The sequence below is a fragment of the Benincasa hispida genome, unplaced genomic scaffold, assembly GCF_027475165.1.
Source record: "Benincasa hispida cultivar pf3 unplaced genomic scaffold, pf3_genome.v1.1 HicScf83, whole genome shotgun sequence".
NCBI lineage: Eukaryota > Viridiplantae > Streptophyta > Magnoliopsida > Cucurbitales > Cucurbitaceae > Benincasa > Benincasa hispida.
The window spans coordinates 56,480-80,130 of record NW_028326965.1 but is presented as its reverse complement, the minus strand read 5'-3'; the positions used below and the strand labels follow the sequence as shown (position 1 = coordinate 80,130).

At 31.4% G+C, this 23,651-nt stretch overlaps 1 pseudogene; it reads right to left on the bottom strand.

The window, feature by feature from the left end:
- Positions 1–21,170: 21,170 nt before the first annotated feature.
- On the bottom strand, positions 21,171–23,211 carry LOC150029889 (serine/threonine-protein phosphatase 7 long form homolog; annotated as a pseudogene).
- Between the last annotated feature and the right edge of the window lie 440 nt (positions 23,212–23,651).

Here is a 23,651-nt window from a genome sequence, read left to right as displayed (position 1 = left end):
ATTTTTTTCTGAACATTCTAACGAATATATAGTTTTAAAATAGGACTTCTTGCAGATTTGACAAATTAAGTTTTAAAAATTAGGTCTATTACCCAAACTTTTTACTTTTGGCAAAATGGTAAAAAAAAACAAGTCAAGCCCATGAATTTAAAAAAAGTACGGATATACCTGATATACCCGATACACCTGATACACCCAATACACTTGATATACACTTGATACACTTGATATATCTGATACACCTGATATACTTGATACCCTTTGATATCCCTTTGTACACTACTAATATATATCTGATACACTTGATACATTGTTGATATACATTTGATACACTTGAAAAAAATTCGCTATAATTATTTTATATTTGTTTAGGTTTTGTTTATTAGTTGTACTTATTTATAGGAATAGAAGTAGTTGAGGGATAAATAGAAAAATAATAAATGATGGTATTTTAGTAAAAAAAAAAAAAAAAAATCTAACAAAACTTCCTAAATGTAGATTTAGACATTTTTTCAAAGAAAAAAAAAACAACTTTTTAAGTATTTTTGAACCACGACTATTTTAAAAGTAACTATTTTTTTTTTTTTTCCATTCTAAAACCTTGGTGGGGATAATGTAAATCAACTAGCACAAAAAGCATCAAGGATGAGATGACTTGACCACTAACAATTATAAATTTCAATTTTGGAATTTATTTTACTTTCTAGTATTGTTTGATACGCTCATGTGTTGCATATGATATATTGTTAATATATTTTTACTCATACTTATAAATGATATAAACATGTTTTCCTTTAAAATAAGTTACTAATTGAATGTTGATTGTTACTAAATACATTACTAATACACTCAGATTGTTGATTATTGTTAGATATATTACTGATACACTCGTGTCTTACTTCAAGTATTTAATGATAAATATTTGATACAATCATGACTTGTATATGACATATACATTTGATATGCTTAGAATATCATGCTTATAAGATGAAAACGTATGTTTATTTTAAAATAGGTTATTGATGGAATGTTGATTGTTATTGATATATTGCTAATATATTTGAAAGGTTGATTGATGTTAGATATAATATTGATACACGCTTGTTTAACTTCAAGTATTTGCTAAAAGATGACTGATACACTAATGTCTTATATTTGATATATACCACAACATATTTGAAATATTTAATGTTCTACCTCACTTATATTTAATAGTATGTTGATAGACTAGAGATTTAATATGTTTACTAATTGATGTTTGATAGATTATTAATACTTTACAATTTGGATATACTGTTGATTAAAAAAAATTGATAGGTTAGAAAATTATAAAAGAAAAAGATTGTAAAACTTAAACCTTGCTCTTGTGAAATAAAAGATGTGACGGAGAAAGAAAAAATAAAAAAAATTGGGTAGTGGAAGTTTTTTCATTCTTTTTAAAAAGAAAGAACAAAAGGAAAAAATAATACAATTTTAATAAAAAAGAGTTGTGGAGTTTTGTATGTATTGTTGTTTTTTTTTTTCTTTCTTTTTTAACAGAATCTAAAGCCACCTCTCAGATAAAAATTGGGATGAATTTTGCCATAAATGCAAAATTAAAAATTGAAGTCACAGTTGCAAAAACATAAATATATTTTGCTGTCGAATGCAATTTTCCTTTAATATATTTATTTGAAAGGGAAAAATAATATTGCAACTTTAGAAAAATAAAAATATTTTTTAAATCAAGAATAAACTTAAAGGGTATGTTTAGTAATTTAGCCTTTTTTTTAACTTCACAAATTCTTATATAATTACTTTTTACTAAATAGAAGTCCGTTCAATTTCCCCTTATTTTCTACTTAATCACGAACCAGGTCAACAAAAAACATTAGATAAATAGTATAGATAAATACAATTAGCTAATTAGAGATGTACGAAAGAAGGCTTCCTCGTCCTTATTCTCACCCCCTATTTCAAGAAACTCTCTATAAAAAATTCGTGGGGATCAGATTCTTCGCGAGGAAAATTTCTCTATTTTCTTAATTTATTTATTTTTAACAACTTTTAAATTTATTATTGACCAAATAAAAATTTATATATTAAATGAGTTATTTTCAATACATTTTATATTTGAAGAAAATATTATAATTTTCTAATAAAAATAATAATATTATATGTGAAAGTATATAATTTAATACTTATAATTTTTAAATTTTAAAATTAAAATATTACAATATCACATGTTACCCTTCCATTTAATTACTAAAACATTCATGATCTTAAAAGTAAGGAAATCTTATCTATTAAAATATCTAGAAATCTATTAAAGTATGAAATTTTTTAGATGAAAAATTGGAAAATGACTAAGTTTGTATGTTATGCTTTGTATATATAAATAAATAAACATACACACGCATGTATATATATTTGTTCATTAGGGTCGGGATAGGACCAAGCTGAGGATGGAGATAGGGAATGTAATCTCCGTCTCCGTCCCTATTTAGCCAATTGGGAGAAAATTCTCCCCTCCCTCCCATATTCTCATCCAATCGGAGATTCCTCACAGGATAAATAGACAATTCTCACAGGGTAAATGAACATCTCATAGTTAAAAGAAAACATAAATTACTATGCATTTAGTATAATAATGTTATGGGCAATTTATAAGATTTAACAAACCATAATTGTTGATGGTAAATTTTAGCTAAGAGAACTTACCTGATCTTCACATGTCACCAATGGTAAATTAGTATTTTGGGGAACAGGTCACCTACTAAACATCAGAATAACATATCAGAGTGGTACTTGCCACATATACTCTAACACTTAAGTTAGTTTTCAGCATAAGGTTAGAGTAAGCTTTTTAGGAAAGAAGATGAACTTACATTATGTTGAACTATCATGCTTTATATATATAATGAGGCTAGACATAGAGTTTCTTTCATCCTTTTAAGAAAAAAACTCTTGAGAGTTGGATTGGGCTGCACCAGAGGACTTTGATAAAGGGCTTACCGAAAATAGGCCTCAAAAAAGGGGCACATTGCCCTTGGCCTTCAAGGGCAAGGTGAGTGAAATGGGTTACGTTTAAAGGAGACGACGAATTTAGCCTCGCCCTTGGAGGTGGGCCAAACGACCCAATTACTTTGCCCTCTCTTCTTTGGTATCTAAAGGAGAGAGCGAGTTGACCTCGACCTCGGCCTCTCCTACAAGCCAATTAGATCGCAACCCAATTATTTTCTCCATTCTTCATTAACTTATTTTATAGACTTATTTCTATCTGTCGCAGATTCGTTGATGAAAGAACTTTAGTAGGTTTATTCTCAAACTTAAAATTTTCTCCTCGGTTTTCTCACACGTCCAAAAAGTTACCAATAACCATAAGCAATATTAAAAATTTTAGAATGTAAAGACCTCACTGAAACCAAATCTTGCAGATCTAAATTGAAATTACATTCAAATCATAGAGATAATGTCGGCATTAACTAAACTATCGAAATACAGATAGAATTTAAAAATAAAAATAATAATAATAAAAAAAACTAAATAAAATTTTGTAGAGCTTATTTGTCAATTTAAACTTTGGACGTTAGCTTAATTTTTTTTTTCGATTTTTAATCTCACTTTTTCGAAATACATATTTTTTTCTTAAAATGCTTTTATATATATTAAAAAAGATATAATTAAATTCTTGTGGGTTTTATTACAATTTCATAGAAGTGATTCTAATAACAAATTTATTTGATTGCACTATATATTTAAAAATGGATGTTGGAAGAAAATGGTATATATAGAACTGGACATACCAACAAACTAATTATATCTCAATTACTAGAAACAATAATGTATAATATTCAAACTCAAATAAAAGCCAAATGGTCTAACAAAACTTAGATATGAAAATAACTAAAGACTTAAAAGAACTTCAAAACCTTTGGAGACTCAAAACATAGTCGAGGCACACTTCTGGTAAATGCTGTCGTGAAGACAATTATTCGCTCTGCATGGGCTGCAAGCAGACTATAACGATCGCTTCAATAGGATACAACAACTAATTCCAGTAAAACTGCAACTTCAAACTACTTGGATCTGGCAAAATTCTTGGATACTTATTCTCAACTCAATTGAAGAACATAAAATAGAAAGAAATGAGAGAAATCTTCAATTTGAAATGAGATGCTATAAATGATGAACCAAGTTGCTATTTATAGGCTAGCAACTTGGCAACTCTCTAAATTACAAATAAGATCAAATAAAAACAAAAATTGAAACATTTGTCAAATTTAACTCAATTTAGTTCTTACTCGACAAAAATCAAACATAGCTCATTCAAATTGAAAAAAATTACAAATTTAACTTTCATACATATTAAATTTGAACATGAAACATCATTTTAATTTGAAGTTCTAATTCAATTTGAAAGTTTCTAAGCAATGAATTTAATCTACACAATTAAATTCATTTTATCTTCACCAAACTTTCACTTTCTTTCATTATATATATCTAACCGTGGATTAAATAAATATTAAATTAATGTAAAGTAATTTCAAAATGATATAAGGGGAATTTCTTTAGAATCACTTTTTGGAGAACCAATTTTAAAGTGATTATTCAAACTATAATTTTAAACCAATTTATTTTTTAAAAAAAAGATAAATCTCTCTCTCTCTCTTTTTTTGTTGTTACAAACCTTTATATATTTTTAAAAAATAAAAAAAATCTATACCTTCAAAATCACTTCAGAATTAAAAAAAAAAAAAAAAAATCATATACACTCTGAAATTAGATATTTGTACCTTTTTTTTACTTATTATTATTTTTTTTTGGGTAATTTATTGAGTGTAGAGGGTCATTCTCAATTTTGAAAAATGAAAACCATAGGAATGATTGGACAAAATAAGGTTCTAACACCTTTTTTTTTTTTTTGGGATAGAGCCTATTTTGTAGGCGTTAAAATGGAAACATTTTTTTTTGTTTACAATAGGTGATATTAATATACAATAACAAGGGGATCCCACAGCTTGGGATCAAGGCATTAGAGTAACAAAGCATAAGCAAAGCAAGGCAACAAAACCAAAACAAAGCCAACAAGATAAGACAAGAACAAAACCAACAAGATAAGACAAGAACAAAACCAACACATAAACGCAAACTCGCACACCACCAAGGAGAAAGCCAAAAACCCCACAAACTAGGGACAACAGTAAAACAAAGAACAATGTAAATTTCAAAAAGAAAAAATATCCGTAAATACACTAGATAAGACCAAGAAGATCAACCTCAGGAAGCAGCACGAGCACGAACCGTAGAGATCATATGGTGAACTAGAGCAGACACCGACCTCGGTCGACCTCCATGCAGCTGCCAATTATGCTTCTTCCAGATGTAGTATATGGAAGCACACCAGAAAACATGGAACAACTTACTACGCACCCCCTTACCCGACCCCACTCGACATAACTAACTCAACTCTATATCCCAACCCACCACCCGATGCAACGAACCCAACTGACGCAACACACCAGACCACACCTCTCTCCCAAACCCACACTCAAAAAATAAATGATCCCGTGACTCCACACCTCCCCCACAAAGAAGACACCCCCCTCTGACAACACATCCCAACTCCTCAACCAATTCTGCGTACCCAACCTGTCCCTCACAGTTAACCACACACAAAAGGAGTAACGCGGAATATCACCCCCTACCCACAAAATACCAGCCCAAGACACCCTAGGACGACGAGGACACAAACTCTCCCACGCACTAGCAATAGAAAACCGACCACTAGCATCCAACATCCAAACCCAATAACCCTCCCCCCTTACTTTAGGCCCCACTACCTGAATAAGACCCCAGATCTCAAGCAACTCCCAATACACTGTAGGCCACCTCCAACCTCCTTCACCATCCATGAACTCCAACAACCGCACCTCCAAACAACTCCTTGCATCATAAACTACCGTAGACCAGTATGAATCCAAAATCGCGCCCCCTGGCAGCCAAGGATCTCACCAAACAAAACAAGACCGTCCATCGCCGATCATCAAATGAACCAGATGCTTGAATCTTTAAATTAATGAAGTGCTTTATAACATTTGATTATTAGTTGACTTTAAAAATTATGCTTTTGAACTTTACTCCTACCATTAATTTTTTTTTCTCCTACCATTAATTTTTTTTTCTTATTACTTTTTTTTAAAATGTTTAGAAAGTTCAAGCAAAAAATTGAAAAAAAAAAAAACTAAAAGTATTGCTTTTGTATTTGAAATTAGCTAAGAATTCACAACTTCCAAGAATAGAAAAAACTAAAAGTCAATTTTATGATCTCTATCATTAATTGAGAATTAGTGTGTTATAGTTGATATGGATACCTTTGATAGTACTAAAAATGTGTCATCTACCTCCGCTTAATTCGGGTTTGTTCTTAGATTTTATGTGTTTATTTGGCTATTTGATAGGTTTTGAGCAACTAGAAGGTAGAATGAGGCATTAATGACAACATGGAGCTAAAACGTGCCACAACGGAGCTTAATTACTTCAACTAGGAAAGAGAAGGCCAAAATTACAAAATTGCTCCTGAATACTGTTGGGATTGATGCCCTAAATCTTGTGGGTCCTGTAGTTTGTAATTGTAAGGCACAAACAATTTATTTAATAAAATATGAGATGTTGTATTCAACATTTAGTAGCATTAACCACAAATTAATAAACTAACATCCAAGGTTATCATCTGTAGCTTAAACATATATGTAAAGACATTTAGGTGGATCATGTTTAAATGATAACCTAAATAGTTTGTAGTGGATGGATAAGTCTGAATACCTTATCCTAGTGATACTACGAATACGACCCGCTTTGTAGATGTTATAATTATTGTAAAGTGCTACAAATGATTTGATCCTGATCATTCATGTAGAGACATGTGAGCGGAGTGTTAAATACAAAGGAGTTTGTATAATACCAGACCATAAAATGACTAGTCTCATTATATAACACCGTTCATAATAGAGACTTGCATTTCACCAAGATGACCATAGGTGACATAACATGAATCTTGAGTGAGTTGTAAACTTCTATCTATGAAGGCAATCCTTTAATTTGTATGGGTGAGAGTGACCAAATCGTCGACTCAATAAGCCTACCATTTTGGGGATTTGTCTAATTGGGAGCTGAGAACACAGCTACACAAGATGGAATTCGCTCATTTCCTGATGTCGGGGTAAGTAGATAAATTGCTTCCTTAAGGGCTGATTCCGGAGCTTGAACAATGTGGCGCCACACCCTCTCTTGGCTCGAGAGGGGTTTGGACATACGACTATGACTTATTGTTCATTAGAGGTATCAATGGTACATAAGGTGTTGGATATAACTATAGAAGCAAAATGGTAATTTTGGCCTAGTTGTACTTACGAGAAATTTGTGAAAGGTCATCGCACTGTTGACTGGTTATATCCAATGGACACAGAAATATATCTGTAGTGCGAAGAGTGCAGTTGTCGGTCTTTAGTGGAGTGACTGGCAATTAATGGAAGTTGAATAATTTAACTAAAGAAGTTTAATTAATTATTCAAGTACCATTGAACTTCAATCTACAGGTCCATAAGGCCCCCTCTGTAGCTCAATCTGTAGCTCAACAGGAATTTATGAGAATCAATTTTGGATTAATTTGAATAATTCAAATTAATTGAGGGAATTAATTATATGTGATATAATTAATTTAACTTAATTATATATGATATAATTAATATAATGTATTTGATAAATTACAATATAAAGTTTATTTTAGAGGAAATTAATATGATTCAAATATTAATTATGTATTGGATTCATATAATTAAATTTATTATAAATGAGATTTATATTAAATACCATACATTAATGAGAGTATTAAAACTATAGGTTATATTGTATTTGATACAATATTAAACTATATGTTATGTGTTATATATATATATATATATATATATAAATTTAATTAATTTTAAATTTAAAAGGATGAAAATAACTTCCCTCCCCTTAATTCTCTTTTAAACTCATGTAGTGAGTGGAGGTAGTTTTGATGGTGGTGATAATCTTCTTTCAAAGAAGAGTTTTTGTTCCAGAGGGCTCTCTTTGGATTTTTGAGATCTCTGTAATTTTCCAAAAACTGCTCTTCCCCTCTCAATTACTTTCCCTCTTTTCCAAACTCTTAGAGCCCAAATCTCCTAAGGATTTTCTACCCAAAAGAGAATACAGAAGGCTCCAATTGATGGTGTTATCTTTGGGTATTTGTGACGGTATGAGAAGGCTCCAATTGGTGGTGTTATCTTTGGGTATTCGTGACTGTATGAATTGTTCGTGATTGTTTTGGAGAAAGGTATTTGCAAAGAAGGTTTTGATTTATCAAGAGTAAGTTTTCTTAAAACCCTAACTCTACTTTCTCTTTCTTCCTTGCATGTTGTAATTTTTGAAATTTTGCATAATTGTGTTCTGTAAAATTTCTTTTCTTTGTAAAATAAAAATTGGGAACGAAGCCAGCTTCCGTGTGGAACTTCACTGTTCCTTCAATTAGTATCAAAGCATAGTTTTTGGTCCCAATTCCCTTTTAATTTTTCAGAATTGAATTTACAGATTTATGGTGGGTTGCATTCTGTATTTTTTCATATGATGTATGGAATGTATCTTGGTTTGCAATTTTTGGATATCTGCGGGATTGGATTTTAGATTTATCGCTTTAATTTTACAAATTAGTTTGTAAGGGTCCTTTGTTTTTGGGCATAAATTGTGATAGAGTTTGTATTTTGAAAGTCTTAAGTCAATTTTTTTTATTGTTTTGGCGTTTTTCTAGAGAAAATGAGACCAAAATCGGAGGAGAATCGAAGGAATTCAAACCTATACAGTGGCTACTGTACAGTAGTATTGCAATGATGTGAAGGGCGGAATGGAATGTTCTTTCCATAGCGTTGTAATTCTAGGTCATAGCATTACAATGCTCTGAGACGAAAAGAATCGACCGATTCGCATGCGGTTTGATTCGTGGCTCAGTTGGTTTACGTTCGATTTGCTTGATTCGAGTGGTTCGAAGGCAGTTCGGATGCTGGGCGGTCTGGTTCGTGCGGCTTAAGGTCTGATTCGTTTGTTTTGAACTGGTTAAACTTTTAATTTGTCATAGTTAGTTTTTTTTAATTAATTAAATTAATATAAGTGCTATATTAATTTAATTAATTGTTTAGAAGTCAAATCCCAGTCCAATAATGATTTAAATTATGCATATGATGTATAGTTTAATTTATATAATTATATGTCATATGCCATATAGTAAATCCTACCATAGGTTATGCATTATTAATGCATCATTTATATTATAAATGTTATAATATATAGTTGCATGATTTAATTATATAGCATATACTCATGCATCATATAATATAAGTATTATAATATATGCTTGCATGCATTAATAACATAGTCATGCATCATAAGAGTTATAACATTATAGTTTGAATGTGTGGATGAATTTATGTGATTAATTATTTCATTATTTTAGTATATAAGTATTATGTATGTTAAGTAATGAAATGGAATTGCATGAAGCATATCACTACTTTAGGTTATTTTATAATTGTTATAATTTACCTAAATATGCTTTCACATGCAATGATTGGTTTTCATTTATTTCATTTCTTTTATAAAAGTTATAATTAAATGAAATTATAAATTAAAATCAATAATTCAGAATTACATGCAAACTTTAGATTAAAATCATTTTTTAAAATAGTTTTAAAACATGATTCATATAGACCTAAGATCACATTTCTAATGAGATTAGAAATATGTTTAATCTTTTAATCAGTTTAATAGGATTAAATTGGTTTTAATCAAAAGATTAAATTTGCAGCAAATATATATAGAAGTGACCTTTTTGTCTAAGGCTAGTTTTGTCTAGGTTGGGGTATTTAAGTTGATGAAAATGGAACATCCTACCTGAAAACTGACTTGGAAAGGTGAATTAGATAGATTTGCTATAAACATGCAATTATTGATTTAGGTTTATTAAAGTGTTTAATGAGCATTAATCAAAGTTTTTTAACTATCCAAAGTAAGTATTACTTTTGAGCAAATTTAAACAACCACTTAGTAAAATAATTAGTCATATTTTTCTAAGTTAAATTCACCATAGGTAAAATATTCAATGGGAGGAGAATGAGGTATATGATACTTCATTTTTTCTTTTTCATATTTCTCCCTATAAGTTCACATCGTGAGATCTATACTCGGCCTTGAGGCACCTTTGTTTATTCCCCTACGGGTGGTGTTTGTAAAGGTCAATACCAAGGTGAATGGAGATAGTGTTTATAGTAAGTGGGAGTGGGACGTGTGTTAACACATCCCACGGTCTCTCTTATTAGTTTATAGTAAAATTTCATGCTCGACCTCGAGGCACCTTTGCTTGTGTCCCCTTACAGATGACATTTGCATGACTTTTTACTCAAACTCCAAAAATGGATAGGAATGCTTTAGTTTTTGCCCCAATCGGATTTTTTCTATGCCTCATGATTCACTATTTTTATAAGGGATTACTGCAGCAGGATAAAAGTAACATCCATGCAGCTGTAGGTGGAACACTAGTTAATAAAACCTTATCTTAAGCTATACAGTTGATTTCCACCATGATTGAAAATAACCAGCAATTTGGAACCAAAGATTACATCTCCCAATCATCCACATCTTCATAAGAGGTAAGTGAACTTAAAGCTAAAATTGTTGAACTATCTACACTTGTGAAACAGGTTTGATCTGCAAAGACACAATTTTAGGAGCCTGTTGTTGAGGTAAATTATGCTGGGAATCACCAAGGCGGTCAGATATACAATATCAATCATTGGGGTAACCAAGAACATCAGGGTCAAAGTAGTTTGACTATGCCCTTGGAGGATATAGTGCATGCAAATTCAACAGAATCAGGAGAAGTTCCAATGGATCACTACCTCTCATATGCAGAGTACGGTCACTTAGATCTCCCAGCTGGCCGATGCAGTCATTAGGTTGGACACTCAGTATGAGAAGCTTCCTTCCCAACCAGTGCCCAATATGCATCATGTTAGTGCCATTTCTCTTGTAAACTGCATGGAGAGCTCTGATATGCCTATTGACGAGCCAGTTGAGGTTGTAAGTGATGAGAAAGCTGAGAATATCGAGAAGCAGATTGTCAACCCACCTAGAAAATGAGGGGTAAGTATTGATGCACCTTTAAATTTAAAAAATAATATCCTTCATGCTCATTTTCCTAGCAGATTGGCTGTTGAGCATAAAGAAAAGGTGAAATCTTTCTTGTCTTTAGGTGGCAAAAGCCTGACTACAAAAGGCAAGAAGTTTGGGTGGAAGTTCCTGAGGAGAAGGAAAAGAAACAAGAGGAAGAGGTCAAACAGGAAGTAATACTGTTAGGTAATCTTCCTTAGTAGAATGACCCATGTACGTTTTCTGTGCCATATCTAATAGATACAAAAAAATTTGAGCATGTCATGCTAGATTTAGGGTGTGCAATAAACATAATGTCTGCTCCTGTGTATTCTGACTTTTAATCTTATGTCCTGCACCCTGCTGATATATTGGTGTAGTTAGTTGACCATACTCTTGTTGGGCCAGTTGGTTTGGTTAAAGATATGCTTGTTAGAGTCGATGGCCTAACTTTTCCTTCTAACTTCTATGTGATTAATATGAATGTTGATTTTTCTTCTTCTTCTTTTTATTCTTCTTCTTCATAATTATCTGTGTTTTTAGGTCGACCCTTCTTAAAGACTACTAGGTTATTATTGATGTTGATCAAAAGTTCCTTAACTTTGAGGCACGAAGAGAAAATTGGAAAAAAATTTTATGATTGACTTTCCCATTACTGATAATCTTATTTGTTCTAGTACTCATATTTCTCAGGATAGTAGTCAACCTCCTAAGTGGGGGTGGGAGATGGAGACTTGACGGTCTATGACGATTATGGTTGATGAAACCTAGTTGGGTTGAACATACCGATCTTAAACAATTGCACTACATGGAGGTAGTTAGGATATAAATTTTTATTGCTTTCTTAGTTTAAGTTTCCTTTCAGTTGTTTTTATTTTTCTTGAGCTTAATTTTTTCAATTTTTCTTGATCTTTAGATTTTTGTTGACCATGAGAAGATTGAGAGAATAATTTTTTATAAACTAGATATCACTGCCATCCAATGTGCCAAACTTCAGGGAAGTTTTTTATTTTCCTTTTATTTTGTCCTATATTTTTCTTTTCTTTATCACATTGGGGACAATGTTAGATTTTAAGTTGGGGGTAAGGATATGTCTGTGTTCTAGCTAGAGCTCTTGAGCATCTGAGCTCGGGCTATTTTATTTTGTGTGCTTATATGCATGTTTGCTCAGGTTAAGTGGTTCGTTATGATGACTAGTCTATAATGCACTCGCTTGTGATTTTAATTTATATGACATGATGTTTAATATGAATAATCATGATTTTTAGCTTTTTTTTTCTTTTAAAAAAAATTCTTCCTTCTCATAAACGCTTAAGTTCTTTGACTGCTTATAGGCCTTGCATGCTTATAATCGTATTACTTAACTTGTATTTTTGTTGTCACCTCGGTAAGCCCCACTAATTAGAGCGTGTCTTGCATGATTGGTATAATATTGAGGGAGAAAAATGATTTATATGCTTGCTTTAAAAAAATATTAGTTTATATATATTTGCATTGAAAAGAAATACCATGAAAGAAAAAAAAAAAAAAAAAGAACTTGTAATGTTATGCATGACTAGGGGTAAAAAGAACTACTTTGTTGTGATTAGTTAGGACATTCATGAGAAAATAGTGAGTCCTTGCAACAATGTGTGAAAGCTAATGCCCCAAGGTAAAATAAATGCAAGTTTTAGGTACCTTAGAATTTAATTTGAGGCGTTTCAGTTGACATAGTGTCATCTTGATTGCTTTGATGCTTGATAATGAGTGCTTGAGCCAGTATAGGGAAAAACAAATTGAGAGTCACTTAAAACTATTTTGGGTTTCTTAGACTTAATTAGAAGGGCTTCTGACTCACTCATACATGAATATGTTTAGAATCAATTTTAAACTGTGCTCCATTGACTTATTGTGGATTGATTTTATTGTTGAGTGCATGTTAAATCCTAGGAGATTGTTGAGGTTTGAGTAACGAACCATGCAATTTGAGTGAGTATATTATTTAAATGACTGTGCGTTTTATTCTACCTTTCTTGAGGACAATCAAGAATTAAGTTAGGGGTGTTTGATAGCACAAAAAATTTGCTATCTGGCTTCGCTTACTTTGGATTTGTTCTTGAATTTTATGTGTTTATTTGGCTATTTAATAGGTTTAAAGCCCTAGAAGGTAGAACGGAGAGTTAGTGATAAAATGAAGCTAAAACCACCAAAACGAAGCTTATTTGCAACAATCGAGAAAGAAAAAGCCAAAATTATCAAAATGCCCCTGAATACAACATTGTAACCCTCTACTTTATGCTGCTTTTACGCTGAAAGGCACTAGCGTACATAGGAGGGAGCATCGCAACACTGCATTGGAGCGTTGCAATGATCTAGAGATTGACGGACAAGGAGGCATGTGCAGTTGCTTGAGCATAACGCTCAACGTCACAATGCTCGATCTAGCATTGCGAAACTACACTATTTGTTATAAATACCATCTTTGCCGAATTAGTTCAAGAGATCTGAAAACCAGCCAACTCTTACATGATTTCTTTTAACTCTTCTTCTATTATTGGTTTAAGGATGTATCAAAATGATTCTCTGGTTTTTACCATGAATATTATGGGTTAAGGTAATCGTTTCTAGCTTCGATTTAAAATTTTTCTACCTATTTCAATGTATTTGTGAGTTTTCAAACTAGTTTATGGTAATTGTTAGTGTGAACTGGAGCCCTTGAGCATTTGAGCTCGGACTATTTTATTTTGTGCGCTTATATGTATGTTTGCTTATGTTAAGTGGTTCGTTATGATAACTAGTCTATGACTCACTCTCATGTGATTTTAATCTGAATGACATGATATTTGATATGAATGATCATGATTTTAGCACTTTTTATTTTTTTTTCTTACTTCTCATGCACGCTTAAGTTCTTTGTCTGCCTACATTAGGCTTGCATGCTTAGAATCGTATTACTTAGCTTGTATTTTTGTTATCACTCCGATAGGCCCTACTTATTAGAGTGTCTTGCATGATTGGTTATAATGTATTACTGAGGAGAAAAATGATTTATTTGTCTGCTTAAAAAAAAAAAACAATCGATATACAGTTGCATTGAAAAGAAATATGATGAAAGAAAAAAAAAAGAACTTATAATGTTATACATGACTAAGAATAGAAAGTGCTTCCTTGTTGTGATTAGTTAGGATACTCGCGAGAAAATAGTGAGTATAAGTTCCCTACAGTAATGTGTGAAAGTTAATACCCCTAGATAAAATAAATGCATGATTAGGGTACCTTTAGAATTTAATTTGAGGCACATCAGTTGACATATTTCCATCTTGATTGCTTTGATGCTTGATAATTAGTGCTTGAGCCAATGTAGGAAAAAATAAAGTAAGAGTCATTTAAAATCATTTTATGTTGCTTGGACTTAATTAGAAGAGCTTTGGACTCATTCGTGCTCCATAAACTGATTATGGATTGATTTCATTGTTGAATGCATGTTAAATCCTAGGAGACTGTTAAGGTTTGAGTAACGTCATGCAATGTGAGTGAGCATATCATTTATATGACTATGTGTTTTATTTTACCTTGATCGAGAACAATCAAGAATTAAGTTGCGTGTGTTTGATAGCACCGAAAATGTGCTACCTGGCTCCACTTAATTCGGGATTGTTCTTAGATTTTATGTGTTTATTTGGCTATTTTATAGGTTTTGAGCACCTAGAAGGTAAAATGGGGTGTTAATGACAATATAGAGCTAAAACGGGCCAAAATGGAGCTTAATTGCATCAACCAAAAAAGAGAAAATCAAAATTACCAAAATGTCCTTGAATACAGTTACAACCCTCCCCTTTACGTTGAATGACAGTAGTGTACACATGAGGGAGCATTGCAACGCTGCATTGGAGTGTTGCAATGCTCCAGAGATTGACGAACAAGGAGGCGCACGTGGTTGCTTAAGCGTAATGCTCATTGTTGCAACATTGAGGCATTACGCTATGATAAGAGCGTCGCAACGCTAAGTCCAACGTTATGACGTTGTGCTCTTTGTTATAAATACCACTTTGCCGAATTAGGTCTAGAGATTTGAAAACCAGTTGACTCCTAAACGATTTCTCTCCACTTTTCTTCTGTTATTAGTTTGAGGATGTATCAAAATGATTCTTTGGCATTTACCATAAATATTATGGGCTAAGTAATCGCTTCATGCTTATATTTAGGATTTTCTACCTATTTTGATGTATTTGTGGGGTTTCGAACTAGTTTATGGTAATTGTTGGATTCAATTCTATTCTTGTTTGATCATGATTATATTATTGGACGCTTGGAAATTTTATAATTTTCGTTTTTGATTGACATTTGATACGTGACATATAATCTTGTGTTAATCATTTAGAAGTAATGGGTAGGTTAGCTAGCGAATCAATTTGGATGAGCATTATTCTAACCAACTTAGAATTGAATCCACAAATATTTGATTAAGGTTGTTCTGGTTGGATGTTCAATCTGACTTTGCCATAGATCTTAATGCAATTAAGCTCACTTAAATTTGCATGAGGCTCATCGATTTGAATTGGACTAATTAGTTTATTAGGTTGAATTAACTGGATGTTCGAATTAATTTAGTTAGGTATAAACAATTACTTGACTCTAGTAATGAGAATTCTATGATCGAGTACATTGAATAGGAGAATTTCGAAACAACCCAAATTGGGCTTTCTCAAATTGAATTTTAAACTTTATTTTATTTTATGCATTTAAATTTATTTGCAATAAAACAATTTCAAAAAACCCCCTTTCGGGTTACCTTTAAACTGAAAAATGTTTAATTGAGAAATTCAAGGACTCCCTTTGTTCGACCCATGTTATCACTATTACATTAGTTTTGAGTGAATATAGTTAAATTATTTGGTCTGAATTTAGACGACGAAATCCGCTCCGACCGATCATCTTTGTCTTAAAGAAAGAAAAACAACAAAATGTCGTTCTTCTCCTAAAAAAAGGCCCATGTTAATGAAATAATGCAGGATAGAGATGGAACATTTCTTCATCTTTCAATGTTCGTAAGATTCGAAGGGAGAATAAAGGTATTAGTATTAAAAAGTGTTTGGAGAGACGTTTAGATATTATGTTTTGCTTTATTTATATTATACTACTTTTGTGTCGCATTCTTTTTGACTATGACTAAATTGTAGAGGTAGTATTTACTTTTAGGTAAGAGACCCGTTCAATTTTAATTCGCGTATGTTGAATAGTTCAATTCTAATTCTTATATTTTTAATAAATCTTAAATTTAGTTCATCAAACAATTTTTATCAACATTAGTTAAATTACAATAACAGTTTTTATGCAAAGATATATGAATATATTTTCAAAATTTGAGGTAAAAATACTAATAGATAATTAAAAAAAAATCAATAATAATATAACATCGAGACCTAAATTTAAGATTTATTGAAAGTGCATAGACTAAAATTAAACCAACTTCAAAGTATAGGGATTAAAATGGTATTTTAACCTAATTTTTATGTTTGGTTTTTAGAATAGTGTGTACTCTATATATTCGTCTTTGAAGAAACCCTTTTTTTCTTTTTTGAGGGTATGGTTTCGCCATGGCCAACATTGAGAAATACATTATCAATTTTCTCTTCTCTTTCCATTATTAAATCCTCTTCTTTTGCTTGAAAACTTGGAAGGTTCATGAGTATATTTCACTTGGCTTGACAAATTTTGAAAATAAGGTTTTTTTTTTTTTTAAAAAAATAATTATTATTGGAACGAAATAGACAATAATTGATATTCTTTGTGTTGAAAATGAACACGAGAATATATGCTATTTCTATGCCGTAAGCATCTTGCTTAGTAGTGCCCATCGGAGAAGTTTAGGTCAAGTTAGGCTTTGGTCAAAATTGACATTAAAAATACGGCAATTCAATTTTAAGAAAAGATCAAACTCAATATCGAATCAAAAATATTGATCAATATATATTCAAACTAACCTGGTTGACTGTTCTTTTGGTGTATTCTTTAGGTAAAAGGAGATTTTGATGGTATTTTGGGTTTTTTTCTTCTTGTACCAGTGATTTTAATTTCGCAATTGTTATATCGTTTGTCTATTGAAAATAATGAAGTAAAACCTTATGTGATTATCAAAATGCACTAAAAGCGTGATTTTAGTTAGTGTAAAATTAAGGTCATTCATACAATAGTGCTCCCATGCTCTAGGACTCATCCTCTCCTTCCCTTGTGCTCACACTCCTTATTTCTTCTTTGAGTTCACTTTCAATTAATCCAATATAATAGTACTTTCATATGCTAGGGTTCTTCCTTTCACACAACTTCACGCTTGTGCTCCTCCTCGCTCTTTCACTTACACTTGTGCTAGTGCTCTAAACCTTCATTATTGGCGTGTGTTGACGGAGAAATTTCACCAAATCACAAATTTCCATATCATTAATTTAATGATTGATGAATTCGAGTCCAATTACAAATTTACATGTGTCCTCAAATTAAAATTAAAGACATGAAAGTCAAAGTTGGAAAATCAAATGATGCAGCTTGTCCATGCATTGATCCAATGGCAGAGCTAGGAATTTAAAATAGGGGCACTATATTTACAAGTTTAACAAAAAAAAAAAATCTAAATGAATATATAAAAAAAAAGTATTCACAACTTCATATATTCACTAATTTATTAAATTACAATTGTACTCTACAAGTTTTTATGTTTGAAATAGATTTTGACTCTTCACTTACTTCTGGTTTGAATAGATAGCAACATAAACAAAATAAGCATCATTTGAAATGCTATATTCTAACTAATTAGAATATTCACTTAACTAAGCTATATTAAACCGTCTTAACTTTGTACCAAAATTCTTAAGTGGAAAAGTATGATTTCGAGGCTGACAAGGACCTTTTAGTAAATGTTTTATATGAACTTGATCTCGAATATTCTATTTATAATCATAAATTTTGGTTCTTAAAATAGGATGTGCAAGTAGTTTTCTAGATTGATTTCTGTATAAGATCGATTAGAACCTAAAACATTTTTTCCTTTGAAGATGATACCTTTATAGTCTCTATTGTTGTTTTTCTTTTATAATATCTCTCCATATTAATTTTGTATTAACTCTACAAGAGTACTAATAATAAGAATATTGCATTCTATTATATAAATTTAAAGGCATAAAAACTTGAAGTCTAAGAAGATTTTAAAACTTACTTGTCAAGTTTGTATATCTAAATGAGTGGCTGCAAATAATCTTCTTGCTTGAACTCTGAAATTAATTTTAAAAACCTATATGTGTAAATGTGAATGTAAAAATAACATAGAAACAAACAAAAATATGTAAAGTGAAATGTGAATATAAAAATTATGTGCAAAAAATGAGCGAGATTTTTAATCGAATGTTCTTGAGATTGAAAAATGAATTTTGAAAAGAAGGAAAAAAGTCAATAAATTGTCAAGTCTTATTGCTGATAAAAAAAATATTGTTTGATTATTTATTAAAAATGACACATTATTATATTCTAAATGTCACATTGTTTGACTTACTTTCTTTTATTATTCTTTACATGATTTGGGCTTTTAAAAGCCCATTAGAGATGAAAAATCTAGGTACAAACTCATACAATCCAAATAATACTACGTACCAACAAGCCAACTCCATTTTGTCACATAATATGAACTTGTATATATATATATTAATATATATTACTTTATAATTTATATTAAAAATACAAAAGACAGATAAATTGACGGGGGACACGTGCCTCCTGACCCCTATGTGGCTCCACCCATGCATTGATCCACCGAGCAGTGTTAGTTCAACCAATGAAATTATACCACATGGCAACTAGGCTCAAAGCTAGGTCATCTCGGGTTTATTAAAATAAATTGGGTCAAACTTAAATAAAAATATATTTAAAAATAGATTAATTTAAGTCCAATGCCAAAAGTTGGGCCCAAAGTCAAGCAAGCCTAAACCCACATGGGTCTCCCAAAACTCTATAAATAGAGAAGATCACCCTTCATTTGAGGGATTTAGTCAAAGATTTAGTCCGAGATTCAGTTAGAGTCTACAAGATTGAAGATTGAGGGTCAAAGAAATTAGAGTAACATTCATAATTAAGAAGTTTCAAATACAAGAAGACTTCGTTGATTTGAGAACAAGCTCACCATCCCTCAGATCAAAGTCAACCCATCAAAATACAAGAGGTTGATCCAAGTTGATGAACAAGCCAGAGGCCAATCCAAACTAATCAACAAGTCAAAGGCTACTCTAAGAAGATCATCAACCCCAAAGACTGACCATCATCCTCCAAGAATAGATCATCAAGCCTGAAAACCGATCATCTAAGAAAATTAATAAGTCTAAGGATTAAAGTTTATGTATTTGAAGGAATGAATCAAAGGATAAAATTAGAAATGGTAACATTTATAATACAAATCAATAAAATCAAATTTATTTCCACGAATTAAATTTCTTTTGTTGAAATCTGTGTGAGTAGCATGTGAAGGGCAATATGGATAATTAACATGTTATTAGTATACTCTGACAATGATAGAAGTTAGATGATCATCCGTTCAAAATTTGAGACAAATAACGTTAACTATTCAAAATTTAGGTATCCATAATTAAAAAAAGAAAAAAAAGAAAAAAAAACTTTTTTTTACTCCATTTCGGAGATCATAATTCAAACAATGGAAGGCACTTGAGTTATATGGAAATTTGTTCTCTCATTCCCACAAAGTCTTCTCTTAGCCCATTGGCACAACTCCTTTTGGACCACCTAAATTTGTGGTAGGGTACATCTCTTACTAATTTTCAAAATATGTGTGTTTCGTTTCAAATTAGGTAAAATTATATATTATAAATACAAATACGAAAATGAACTTTTAGAAATTTTTTTTTAATCTATGAATTTTTAAACTTAATGAAGAAAAAAAAAATATTTGTTTAGGCCTTAACTTATGGAAAAGGGAAATTGGAGTATATGGCGGGCTTTTAAACTGAATTTTCTTTATCTTATTATACGGTAATTTGAATGTTTATATTTTAATTTCATTTTTTTAAATATTTATCATATATTTATACTTTTATGCTTTTTCACTTTTGACGTTCTTATTCAATATGATACATTTATCAACGTGATCTTGCAATTTAGTTATATTTAGGTCATTCAAATTTGTCAATGATTCATTAGGAATTTTAAGATGTCTTTCAATCTCTCATTTTGGTTTTATAGATGTATCAATAAAAGGTGTTTTGTTACCCGTCTCCACACGATATTTACATTTGAATTTGACGTTGATTATGACCTTTTACCGAGTACTATGTATACATATACATTACGTTTAAGATAGTGAACTTGCTACTATTACCCTTTATTTCATTCAACAACTTAATTCTAGCATGGTACTTGTCACTAAAATTTGTTGTTTGTTAGTTTGATATAAATTACAACGTAATCGTTGGTCTCAGGATCCACATATGTTATACTTGAAATATAATTCATATAAAACAAATACATTGTATTTATATTAACTACTGTACAAGTTATGTTTTGATCTGTTTTTTCAAATTTTGTTGGGGCCATATATATTATAGTGGTAAAATTAGGATAATATTGTAGTTTTTGAAACTCTTTATAAAAATATGGTTGTTTCAAAAAAATTTAGAAAAATATTATACTTCTTTTTTTCTTTTTTTAATTTAGTATGTAGAGCCTTCAAAATTTGACAAGCCTAAGTCGAATTTTGAAGACTCGACTTCCATCCATTTTTTTATTTTTTATTTTATTATTTTAATATTACACCTCCCTTTTTTATTTTATTATTTATTATATTCCACTTCACTCACTTTATTATTATTTTTTATCACCATCTTCTTAACTTAACTCTAAAAAATATCATATAAAATAATATCTCATTCACATTTTCTTCCATAATTTAAAAATAATAAAGTGTAAATTAAAATATTCATATTAATACAACTATTATCTCATTTATATAAAAATAATAAAAAATGTGTCTCACAAGGCGGACGTTGTTGATTTCAAGCTGATTGTCGTTGTCGATTTCGAACTTGAAGTTGCTCTGGTTCCTCTTAATGCTGCTCCAGTGCCTCTGCAGGCGCTTCATAATATAAATATTCATTATACTCTCCACGACCGTGACCATGCTCATGCACGTATGAAGACAATGGACTAGCCTCTGAATCATAATATCCTGAACCAAATGCTGACATCATCATCATCGGACTAACATAATCAGTTTGGCTCTATGTGTGCATCATAGGGGGCAATTCTTCCATATTGTGGGAAACCTCATTGAACTCATCTTCTTCTTATCGAACAAGTCTTCTACGTCTTGGAGCTGGTAGAGGAATAATAGATATATCATACATATAATGTATCTCATCCATATAGCTCTAGTTGTCACTACATATAGCAAGAACCTGGTTTGGATCATTTGCAGCATCACAGAGTCTACTGTTGTTCGATCTCTGTGAATTATAACACAATTAGATAATATTTAAAATAAATTTATATTGAAAATAATTAGATAATATTCATTTATTTATCAGATGACCCACAGCTGCTCCCGGACAAGTAACGTAGTGCCTTGTGATATTATTATACCAGTTGGTGTAGTTTTGAGTGACATCTCTGTCAAACTGCTCAATAGAAACCCCTCACTGCAATAAACCTTGCACGTAGTGCCATCGCACTACCAAATATGCAACTTTTTCGGACCAATCTCTAGTAAGTCAATGTTATGCGGTAAGGGTTTAGTATTACAAGATGATGAGACATCCTGTTGAAATCCGAATTGTCTCATCACCCTGTCAGGAAGATGCCACTCACCAATGTGAAAACATATGAAAGGACTTATCGTTCACCATATGTTTTGACCATTTATACAGAAATTGGGCAAAGTGTGCACAACAAGTTTGTAAGGCTCCCAAATAATCTAAAACATAAAATATTATATCAAAAAACATTAAAGACAAATACAATAAAAATCTGTTTAATACAATCAATTTGGTTCAGTGTTAACGTACCTAATCAAGTTGAAGCAGATCAAACATGTATCTATATGGCTGACTACATGTGTGGCTGTCCTAATCACACAAAATTTGTTTCTCCACCTAAATTTTTAAAGTGATAATTTAGATTAAGAATTAACTAGATCAGTCATATAAAAATTAAATTGAATTAAAATAACATACCGAAAACTGTAGGCTCGTCCAACTAACTGAGCATCATTTACATGTTGTAGTTGTGGAGCCATTGTTGAAAATTGCTCCCAAGCCCATAGTTGCAAAAGTATCAGAGACCTATATCTCACGAACTTCAGGTTTTGTTGCTTTGCACAGATGTCTATACAACCATGCCAAACATACTCTACCCCAAGAATACCGCCCTGCATCATAGAGGTTAGCTAACAATGGCAGGAACATCAAGTGAACAAAATGACTTGATTTGTCGGAAAACAGACTTCCATCCATCATTTGCAGTATATATGCTCATGTATATCACATGATGGTTTCCTCGTCTACATCATCGGCGAGCTCATGAAATTGTGTCCCTATCCATATTAAACTTAACCTCATCCTTTAATTTTGTCGGCAGGTGAGGTCATACCCAAGTACAGTTAATAAATTTGTAATCATACATCACTTTGGAGACTGGCTCACCATCAACAGGTAACCCGAACAATACTTCTATGTCCTGTAGAGTGATAGTGCACTCTTCAATGGACATATGAAATATATACGTCTCAGGCCTTCATCTCTCAACCAATGCTGTGATGAGATGCCAATCTAGCTGAATAAATCCCAATCTGACAACTCCATAAATGCCAAATGTACGAAGTAGCGGTAGTATTCGAGGGTGGAGTGGGATAGTGTGCTGAACAACTGCCTCTCGACGTCTGCAAGATATTTCGCCAGTATTACGATCTTGCCATACAACGGTTGATCGATGAATGGATTGGTCGTACAAAACATTAGGATCAATAGGTCCTGGATTTAAAACCATGATCTAAAAGAAAAAAATATTTATTTCTCAACTAAATAATGTACAACTTAATTAAAAGAATAATGTACAACTTTATAAATTATAATAAACAAGTTAAATATACAATAAAAGTATCATCTACATAATTGAAATAATTTTACAAGATAAAAAGTATTAATAATAAAAAGCTCTATCTGTCTGGAGCCTATCTTAGTAACGAAGGACATTTCCTTCGATAATGACCTAACTGATTACAAAACACACATCGTTGTCGAGTGATTGGTTCTGTCCAATCCATCTCGTTATGGTAATGTGAACTCTTTGGTCTACCAGGTTTTCTCAACAATGATGGATCAACATGTAAGACGGGCATACTAGGGTCCGTGATCCAGTAATCTTCATGCGGTACAAGTTGAAATTGAGGAGAGTAACATTCAACATACGTTGACAATTTATAGTAG